Here is an 11,124-nt window from a genome sequence, read left to right on the forward strand (position 1 = left end):
CATCATAATGGTACCCTGTGGTCATGGTGGTCACCTGTGGTCATAGTGGTCACTCTGTGGTCACCGTTTAAAAGGCTTCAATCGGATTTGATACTTATTTTTACTCACTTCTTAGTTACTACTTTCCTAACTAAATAAATATTCCAAATAGTGAACATAATACTTTTTACCTTTATAATTTAGAGCCTCAGACCTGCAGAATATCCGTTTAATGAGGCTCATTTTACATATCCAGGCTGCATTTCACGTATGCAGCATTACATACGCATTATAAAGCTGCAAGCGTGATTGGATAATGTTTTAAACGAGTGAATGTCGAAATGTCCAAGGGGCCCTACGCAACGATTTAATATATATATTGCTTTATTGAGCTTCCTTCCATAATTAAAACCGTTTTGTGAATATTATTTTAATAATTCTCTAAAATATATGATGTATATTGTGTGGATAAAGGAAACAGTGTTATTTGTCGATCGTAGTCGGAGAGAGAACTTCCTTTAAAGTTCTCTCTTCAATTGATGAAAACGAACAACATATGAACTCTTTCAATTAAGTAATTTTATAATATTAAAGCATTCAGTGTAACGTCATCTTTGCAATATGATTGAATAGTACACAAAAACATGTGGACAGGGAATATTAGGCTGTAAGCATTTTACCATATGAAAAACTTTGGAAACACGAACGCCTATATCTCCGTAAAAAATCTCTTCTCCTCCTCTCACGGCCTTTTGAATTCATTCTTTATCACTACTTACCTTTGTCATCCTTCTTCAACGCGTACTATTTTCCCGATTCCTCGTCCTTCCCTTCACTCGAGTCTCCCCTACCCTGACCCTTGTAAGTCGGGAAACAATGGCGGCCCTGTGATCCCATTAACACCCTCCAGGAGGCTGACATTTTCGGAAAAAAGAAATTCGCGCATACGCCACTGCGCCCTTCGGTCCATTCCCTTTCCCTTCTCATCTCGTCCCTTTGCTTCCGTTGAAAAAATACACCCTCTACTCCCGTGTGTTGTACCCCTTCCCCAACTCTTCCCCAATCTCTCTCCCCACCAACAAGCGGAATCTGTGACCTCATTTCTACAGAAAAATACCATGGCTTGTGGGGGCGGAAGGGGAATGGCGGGAGAATAAAATGGTAATAAAAATAATGAAAGAACGGGAACAGTAGGTGGACAGGGCAGAAGCGTCGGGGATATTTTCGGGGATGGAGAGGGGAGATGTAGTCTTGGTCTCCCCTCTCGCTCTCCCTTCGCTCGCTCTTTCATTCCCCTTTTGTCATTTCCCTTTGCCCATCGGATTCAAAATAAAGCCGGTCGAAGGTTCACCTCTTTTATTTCGCAATGGGTCCGATGTAGTTCCCAATGGCATATCTTCACCCACACTCCCTTCCTCCTCCCTCGTTCGTCTCGTCCTCTCCGCGTCCGCATCCTCACCCTTGCATCCCTCCCTCCCGCCCCTCAAAATTTTCTCCCTCGTCCATCTGCCTCCGTCCTCGCGTCTCACGGGCGGCCGCAGAAAGGCGCGGAAGCCCGTCAGTGGCGGCGAGCGAAAGGAAGATCGACGGCATTAAAAAAATGATTTTTCATCGAAAGAGTTTCAAAACAGAATGAGCAGATAATACCGTCTGGCCATTATTCGGTAATGTTCAACGCCAACATCCGTTCCAAATGCTCCGAGTGTGCATGTCGTTGCAGTACGTCGTGGTTGGGTTTATAGAGAGGAGGGTTTGGCTGGGAGAGGGAGGTGTGTGTGGGGAGATGGTGATTTTTCGTCCTCCAGTTTATTCCAAACGGAAGGGTGTGTTGTGAGGGAATGGGAGTTTTAGGGGGCTAGTCGGGGTTTTTGAATTGTTTGTTGACTGTGTGCGGGAATCATGAGTTCCATCGGGATGGGAGGGAGAATGCGATTCTGGGAAAGGTTGCGAATTCCTGGAAGAACTTCACCGAGATGATTGCTGGAAGAGAGCTCTCCATTGTCTGGGAGTAGCAGTGCCTTTTAATGGGGGAGGGAAGGGATTTCCCCTTCGAAGGTCAACCGAGTCACAGCGCTTCCGTTCGGTGGGTATGGAGTGGTGAGCTATCGCATATGCATTTGTGTCAAGTCGGTCAAATGGATGCCTCTCGTGCTGTTGTAATGCCCCTCCAAAAATATCCTATCACGTCCTCCCTCCCACCGCTAACCTCTCTCTTCCACTACCGCACCCAGGAGGAATACCTAGAATTCGTTTGTCTGCTCTGGCTTTGTGAGCTAATGCGCGCTCCGCATGGGTTGGAGCGGGCATTTTGAGTGATTTTCGATGGCACTCCCCTGTCCTGCGGATGTAATGCTTTGGGTTTCGCGCGCCGATGCTCTTGTTCTCCGGGAGCTTGTTTGGTTTTATATTCCAAAGTGCTCAGCCACGCGCAGCATCTTTCGCCATCAATCGATTTCTGTGTTCGGGTGGTCCCTCTCACAACGGAATTAGGGAAGGAGGCTGGGAATTCCTGAGTCACAAGAGATTTTCTCGGACGATTTAGAATGGCATTCGACCTCGCCGAGTTCTTGGATGGTATTCTGCGTCAAAATGATTTGTGTGTGTTTCTGCGAGCCAAGCGCAATTGAGAGGGGACGTAATTTGGTGAAGGCCGTTGGTCATCTGCCGGGCTTACAAACAAAGGCATGAATGATAATTGCTCGCGATACGTCCGGCGGCACGCAAAGCCTTGGATTCTAGAATGATTTCTAATGTCAGTATGACCAATATACGAAGCTACTACGGTCGTGACGTTTTTGGGTCAAATAGTTTTAGATGAATGAGGAAATGCTTTACCAATGGAATGAGTTTCAGCCCGTGTCTACTTTTGGAAATACGTCAAGTGTTCGATGCATTCACTTTTCTTTAAACGATTCTCTAATTTTTATTTTGCACAATTTTTACTTTCGTCGACAATCGGAAACCCCACGAAATTTTCCTTTTTTTAAAACTTCATTTGAATTATATCTTGGATTGTTTTTAATTTTAACTTCTAATTTATAATATTAGATAAATTGTTCAGAAAGACCTTAAAAAACTGTAAGAAAAAATATGAACTTCAAATCAACTATTTATTGAAAAACTAGATATAACAATTGGTTTGAGCTCATGTCTTACTCCATTAATATCACTTAAGATGAGGGTCTGGTCCAGTTTCTCATCTCCCTGAGAATAAGGTATTAACCGTGTGAATTATTGATAGGATAAGGATTTTCTCCTCCCTGAGTTATTTTTTCGAATAATATAATCCAGTGGAGTACAATACAAACCACAGTTGAAATATAAGGAATGAAAAATTAATCTCACTGACAAGGTACTTCATTAAGCAATTAAATTAATTCAGAAAGCACTCTTGTGCATAGATTGTATAACAGAGAGAAATATTAGTATATTAGTATACCCTATTCGTGTTCATTAAAATTTCCAATTTAACTGAAGCATTTGGGTTTTTTTGGAAATTGGTTATGTTTCTAATTCAAAAAATTCATTTTAACAGTTTAGTATTCCAATACTTACGGATTTCAAATATTATGATAATATGGAATGTTTGGGTACGCAAAATTTGTTCGTGTATAGATATTTTTGCATGTGTGTTTCCCGCTTGCAAAACAGTGGCAATTAATTAAACAAGAATGGAAGATAGGCCTGGGATAATTAATCAAATCAATATTTCACAAAAATTAGAATTGAAGCATTCCAATACATACATTCATTGGAATCATGTTCAAAAATAGAAAAAAGAATTAATTTCGTCAGTCAAAGAACTTCTAAATTTTTCTTTTAAATTCTGCTGATAATTCTTTTTATACATTATCCATTCTCCGCAACAAGACAATATAATGTGTGTAAACATGTATTTATTTATTTATACATGCCTACGTAAATTAAATATATTTATTTACAATTCTATATAATCTATTTTCCATGTCGCTTCAAATCAGAATATTTGTTATAGAGTGGCGTAGAAAAACATGTCAATGTTCGATAACAATCAACACAACGTCCAGCATTTCTAATGCTGGACGTTGTGTTGATTTGAAAATATTTATTTAAGCAAAATTAATGAACAGGTATATTCCTTAAATGGTTATGAAATTGTGCCCGAACAAGGGACCAAAGAGGGTCAAATGTTCCAAACGTCCACTCTTGAAGCGTGAAGCACCCTTTACTAAAATATCAAGTTTGCGTATTATTTTAGTTAAAATTTGAAATTATTATTTTACCTATGACCTTATTATCCTAGGAAAAGAAACTTTGTGGAATGCACATTTTAACTTTGATTTTTTTAAAGATGAGTATCTTATTTTTAATATTTTAACTCTCTCAGATCCTTTTGCGAATCCGTGGTCAATTCCCACGCCATTATAGTCTTAAAAAAATAACCCATTCGTAGTGACAAATTTCTCGGCTTCAATACTTTCAGTATTGCATTTCTCACTCTGGTGGCGTCCTTCCTGAGAAAGCTTTTGAATGTACGGTTCTGGTATATCAGAATTTCTATCTCTGGAGTCCGCGAGCCCACTTTCCCCCTTCTGTCGCACACAGACTCACCATACCCCATCTCATATCTCCTCCTCCATCATTCTCCAAAGGAAAAAAGAGAAAATGGAACAGCGCACCTAACTCCTCAACCCCTATACTCCGTCATTTCTTATCCATTAACACCCCACCTCCTCCTACAACTGCCATGCCGCAGCCCCTCCCCTTATTTCTCCAAACCGGTCCCAAAAACCCATCCCTCTCTCTCTCTCTCCACCCTCTAAGACCTCCTTTCCCTCACACTTCCAGCCCACTCTAACATTCCGCAGAGGACCGTTTGAAAATGATACCTTTGACTTCGCCATAAAGGGAATTCTCTCGCCGTGGGACTATTTTTTTTCGGGTCTACCTGCACACATACACTCTCTTTTACACACACACACACGCCAGTATTTACTTAAAAACTCAACTTTCTGCCACCTCTTTCCATCTGTTCCTCTTTCTCCCCCCTCCACCGTCTTCAAGTATTCCCATTCCTTCCACTCTCATCGTCACACTTCGGTCAACATTCTCTGAATTTTCTCCTTCCCCGTTTCCCTTTCTTCTTTCCGTCGCGCCTTTTCTACCTCCCTTATTACTCCTCATGCCCCCCCCCCCCACCTACCACCACACGGTCCGTTTTTTCCAGTTCGCAGAACTCCCTATATACTTTTAACGCCACCTTACTCTTTCCATTTCTTTGATACATATCGTCTTCACCCTCCCCCAACCGGTTTGTCCCTCTCCGAGTCCTTCCTAATTCTCTTTTATCTCTTTCATTCCAATAAGGCCATCTCTCTGCCATTGATAAAGAAGTGCTCGAAGACAATAATTTTCCTTCCAACTTATTTCTCTTCTATATTTTTTTGCACCCATGCTTCAATATTAATTGAGGGAGAGAAGAATGGGGGATGGAGCCAAAAACAGAAGCGTAAAACCTTTTCCGACAGTTATGCCGAAATCCCATGTTTTTAGAATTTTCTTTTCAAAAATTTGTCTTTAGGTTGTGAAAATGTCGCATTTATCGTATTCCATAGGGTTCGAGGTTGACTTTGGCTTTGTTTGGAATGAAACACCTTGAATGAAAGGCGTTTTAATTAGCTTGCAAAGACCGTTGATCGTCTGCCATGTGATTTCTGCTTGGTGTGGCAATGTCCCTTATTAATTCATGCTGGAAACATTATGCTAGAATCATTTGTTTGGCTACTGTGTACATTCTGCAGTTTTCTCAGGTAAAATTTGTGCAAGATGCTTTACAGCTGTGCAGTACTATTTGTGCAAATGACCTCAGTCGTCTAGGTAACTAAAAATCTAAATAACTCCTACTAGTGTATCTATTTCCTGATTATGTGACTTTCATGGTTTCCTTGTAATTTTTAGGAGATATTTTGCTACTGATTTTTATTTTTTCCGATAACCTCAAGTTATTCCACCTAGAAAGTCTTCATTCATTCATCTTCAACGAATAATTCCTATGACATTGTTGACTGTTTACAATCATAATTAACTCCATTATTTTGCATACTTATTAAGTCTTCATCTTTCAATAACTTTTACTGTCTATTTTCTCCAGAAACTGCTCTTTGCTCTTCAGTTAAGACATGTAATTTATTTTTTCTATTATCCAACCTATTTTGCGTTGCATGTGTTTTGAGTAAATGATACACGCCAAGTATTTCGGTGACTATGACAGTCGCACTATAACCTAACGGGAGGCAGACCTAACTTTGGTATCTGATTCAGCTCGCAATAATTAACGGAGAGAAGCGATATACCAGGTCAAAAAGTTTGCTCCCCTCGTGATCCGATTTAACCATCGCTAGATGGGTGTAGGAAACGAAAAAATGTCACGAACATCCATTCAAAGGCGATGCTCTGGAGAATGTCCATGGCGTCGGAGGTCAGTTTGCTAATCGCTATGTCATCCGGTTTGTAAGGGCCAGAAATACTGACGTCGGATGAACGGAATAAGTGCCAATGATCCCTTTCTCCCCACCTTCTCACTCCCTCGGCAATGTGAAAATGGTGGCTTATCCGTATCGTTTCACCTTTCCTCCCCTCGCCCATCCTATCATTCCACAACGACCCAGTGCTCATCGAGTTTTTCCCCTCCACTTGCTTCCATTCTCTCTCCAGGACGAATCTCCCTCACATTCTCTTTTCCTCTCATCCCTTAACTTGTAAACGCTCCCCTACCTCCCCTCACCTTCACGGCATTTTGAAAGGTCCCAATAACCCATTCCCAACGGCCCCGCCCAATTCTTTCCCTCCCCCCTCCGCATTTTCCGATTCTCTCCACTTTAACTCAGCGACACGCCCCTCCTCTACCCTCGAATCTCCTTGGACTGTTACCCCCTTCGTCCCCACAGGGCTCGTCCCAACGAGCGTTGCAGCGCCCTCCCCCCTGTTGCCTCTCTACTTGGACGTACTTTTCCCTCTAACCTACTCTCCCACCCCGCCCCCCTACACCCCAACCGTCCGTCCCTTCGAAAAGTCCATCCCTCCTCCTCCTCATCCTCCTTCCTCCGCTCTCCTGCCCTTCAACAGCCCTTTCACAAACTCTCACTCGGTCCTTTGCCTCTTTATAAATTACGCCCCCGGCGATTCATTCAGGACGAAGGACATTAATTGCCGGCAGCGCAGTAGTAGTCGCGAGCCGGCGGGTACCTTCTGATAGATGCCGAAAACCTCACTCCACACACACTCTCCATGCACTCTTTCCTCGAAGGGTCCTCCCGCTTTTCCTCCCGTTCCGCCCCCGATTTTCACCCTTCACCCACCTCTCGGCCCCACTCCTTCCCCCGCACCACTCCAACCGACTCCCCGGCTACAAACTTCAGCTATCGGGTTGAGCGGGTGGAGGAGAGCCCTCTCCTTTTTCCTTCCCATTAACCTCCTCATCTTCTTCGTATCTCTAATTCCTTTCTTCAGTTGTTTTTATCTCGTCCTCCCTCCTCTCCATCAATCTCACCGCTTCATTTCATTCGTTCACTCTTTCTTTCTCTCTCTTCTTTTCGCTTTTTATTTCTCCTTTACGGTTTTTGCCCAAGCCGTTGTTTTTTTTTGGCTGGCCTCCTCCATTTCTCCGTCCCGCTTACTCCCTTCCATCCCTCGCTTACTCATATTTTATTAGGTCCATTGTTAAAAATATCAAAGTGGATAATTTTTTAAACGATTTAATTGCTGGTATGATAAAAAATATGAGACTTGAAAGGGTGATTATGGTAGAAAGATGGATATTTAGACAAAGCATTAAAAAAACAGGTTTTTAAAGCGATCTCGGGCAATTGAATTTATAGAATGATTTAAGGAGTTTTAGATTTTGAAGTATCCACGGCAACGACTGAAAAAATATTTTTCTGACAAATTTCTTATAACAGCAGAATATATTTTAAATGTTTTAATTCATTGATGCTTGGTTATACTTTTGTCAATTAATTGCAATATTTATCGGTTTGGACTATATTTCCTGTTTTTGTAATTCGTTTTTGAAATTATCATTGATTAATTTGATTAAGAAATGCCGCACTCAGTATTTCTATTTCTCTCTCTTGAGCTAATTTCTCTTTAGTCATACAAGCTGTGGCAAATTTCAATGCTAATTTGTAATATTAATCATAAAAATTTAATACCAGTTCAATTGATCTTTTTATTCAAAATTTAGAACTTTGATTTCCTTAGTGTTGCCATTTTTTAGTACTTCATCTAATGTCATTTTAGGATGGGTATGTAACAATTTTTTTATTTCCTGTCAAACTTTAGGCATAACCTGTACCATTTTTTTCTGAGTTATTTTGCAGCGTTAGGAGATAGAGATTAAATAAGTCTTTTATGATAATGAATTAAATGTAAATATATTGCCTGTTGAAATCATAATTGATTTTTAATATATTTACGTTCAAAAACTAATTGTTTTTAGTGTACCGTTGACATTTCATTGGCATATTATTAGAAAAATTGCTATCATATGACGGGTGATATCCTACTATCTTGAAACCACAGTTTTATTTACATTACAAATACCATTTTATGTACATTCTCTTACCCATTGGTTCGATCAAATCCACTATCTTCACAGGATTACTTGGCTCTTCCGTGGACGAACGTAGTTTTTCTTTTAGGGAAGGAGTCTTTATCGATCTTTCCTTCCTTTTCTCTCTGCTTGTTCTGTCTCTTCACCCTAATTCCTCCTCCCCTACCTCACCGGGTCGGACCATTTTTCAAGGCCACCCGCCGCCGCCGCCGCTGTGTATCACTTGGGAGGATAAAGAGGCCAAAATCATTCGTATTAGGCCAATGAAGGTGACCTTTAGTAACGGAGGGATGAACTAACAAGTCTATGATGGCTCGACCTCACTGCGGTGGCGTGGTCAGGATAAGAGCCGAAAGCCCGTTTATGCGGAGAGCGCCACTAACACGCGGTGACGTCTCTCTCTCTCTCTCTCTCCTTATTACTCTTTCTCTCTCTCCCCCTCTAATTCCTTGTTTCAGGCGTTTTGCTGGATTATTTGTGACTTCCCGGGAGCTGACTAAAATGGTGAAGGTTAGGAGAGGGTAGTAATGCGAATTTTTTTATAGCTCCCAGCCCACCCCTCATATTTACCAGACCTTGGAAGGAGTCGTTAAAAGTTGGGAAAAAGGCAGCTTGGAAACGTAGCCAGTGGATGGACGATCCAGGGGAAAATTAGGAAGGATGGTTCAAACGTCTATGTCATTAAGGTTTTACCGTTTACGGCGAGTTTGACAAATTCTCAACCGCCGGCGTTGTTTTTATTAATCTCTGGAAAGTATAAATGCACACCAGAAATTCGGTCACTGATATATTTTTAATGCTCTGAAGTTTTGAGTGTCGTTAGCTTTTATCTTGCGGCGCTGAAATAGAGAAGCATAGAAAATAATGTTCAGAATTAATATTCCCATTAAGTTTGTGAAGTATTTTATAATTTTCGTTATTTTTAAAAATGTTAATGTCTAATATATGGACTCGGTTAGTGAAATTGTGTATTATATTTAATTCATCATCTTGATAGTCGAAAGTAATTTAGTAAGAAAAACAGGCCATGAAAATATTTATTAACTGCAATTTTCATTTTTATCCCTTTCTTATTCCACCTTTAAATATCTAAGATATTAATCGTAGCCTTTCATTAATATCGCTGTATATTATGTACTGTGTGAAATTATACGATTCGTGTTGATTTAGCAATGCATGGTAATCGTTGAGATATGATATAAATACTATGATTATATTTGGTTTGACGTTGAGAAATTACACGTTTTCAGGACAAGTGATTTCTTGTTAGGCTTAAGTTATTTATTTTTTTCAAGGCAGATGATAGCTTTGTAAGCATGTTTACAGAATTAACGTGTGGTTTTTGATTTCAATTTCGAATTAAATAATTATTTCCGGTGGAATGTTTGTTTTATGCATTAGTTGCATGTAAATACATCATTTACTGTGAAATTATCATGTTTTAATAATAATAGCAAAAAATAATATTTTAAAGTTCTGTGGAACGTCGCCTTTATTTTTTTTCCAATTTTGGATATTTGATTCAGTTACAAATGATAATACTCTTAAGTTAAATCCTGCAGAAATACATAATATATGTTGATAATGGTAATAAGAGATTACCTCCGGTAAATGTGATAATAATACTGTTTATTCACACATTATCATCCTTAAATTGTCTGATAGTACTGTTCATTCATTATTACCATACATCAACTGACAACTTAACTTTGACCTTCAGATTCGGTATTTCCTCGTTTTGCGTTCGGTAGTTTTTTAATTCCGATAGTTCAAAATATGGAAGTGAATACCTAAGATATATTAATGTAAATACGGGAGATGAAATATTAATACAAAAGTAAATTTTAATGTAGTGATTCTTTCTAGAGTTTTCTGAAAATGGTGAAGTGCATTAATTGAATTTGAAGAGCATGCAAAGAGCTAGGGTTCCTTCAATTCGCCAAATAAAGATATTCTCTAGCCTAATGCATAAAGAGAATTCCCATTAATAGATCAAATTTAACCGTAACAGTTAAACAATTGAGAAATGTTATTTTAAATAAAATTAATTCATTTTAAGTTTTAGTTTAGTTGACGGCAAATTTAAAATAAATTTCTTCACAGATAATTATTAACTATATAAAGCGATATTCTCCGGTAACAATAAAACATTAAGAATTTTTGAAAAATATGACATAATATCATAATTATATCCCTGATTATTGGGGATAACAACAGAGAAATGTCAAGAGTAAAAATGCTCATCCCTTAATATGAAGAACAAACTGCCAGACTCGTTAGGCAAAAGTTTAGATGATGTTTAACTCCAAACGCCAAAAGATTCATAAGCATTTTATATGCTTTAAATCATAAATACCTAAAATTACATATGGCGACATATCTCTCGATTTTTCATCAAAAATATAAATATTTAGACTTGTAAATGGAGCACAATTATTTCTTGAACTTGTGATATATTTGTCAACATTGGTAGAATCATTTATTTATACATAACCTACCCATGTATTATTGTCAAAGGCGTTAATTCAAAAATTGTTAAATTAAATGTATTAATT

This window comes from Hetaerina americana, unplaced genomic scaffold (genome assembly GCF_022747635.1).
Source record: "Hetaerina americana unplaced genomic scaffold, ioHetAmer1.1.p SCAF_2, whole genome shotgun sequence".
Classification (NCBI taxonomy): Eukaryota; Metazoa; Arthropoda; class Insecta; order Odonata; family Calopterygidae; genus Hetaerina; species Hetaerina americana.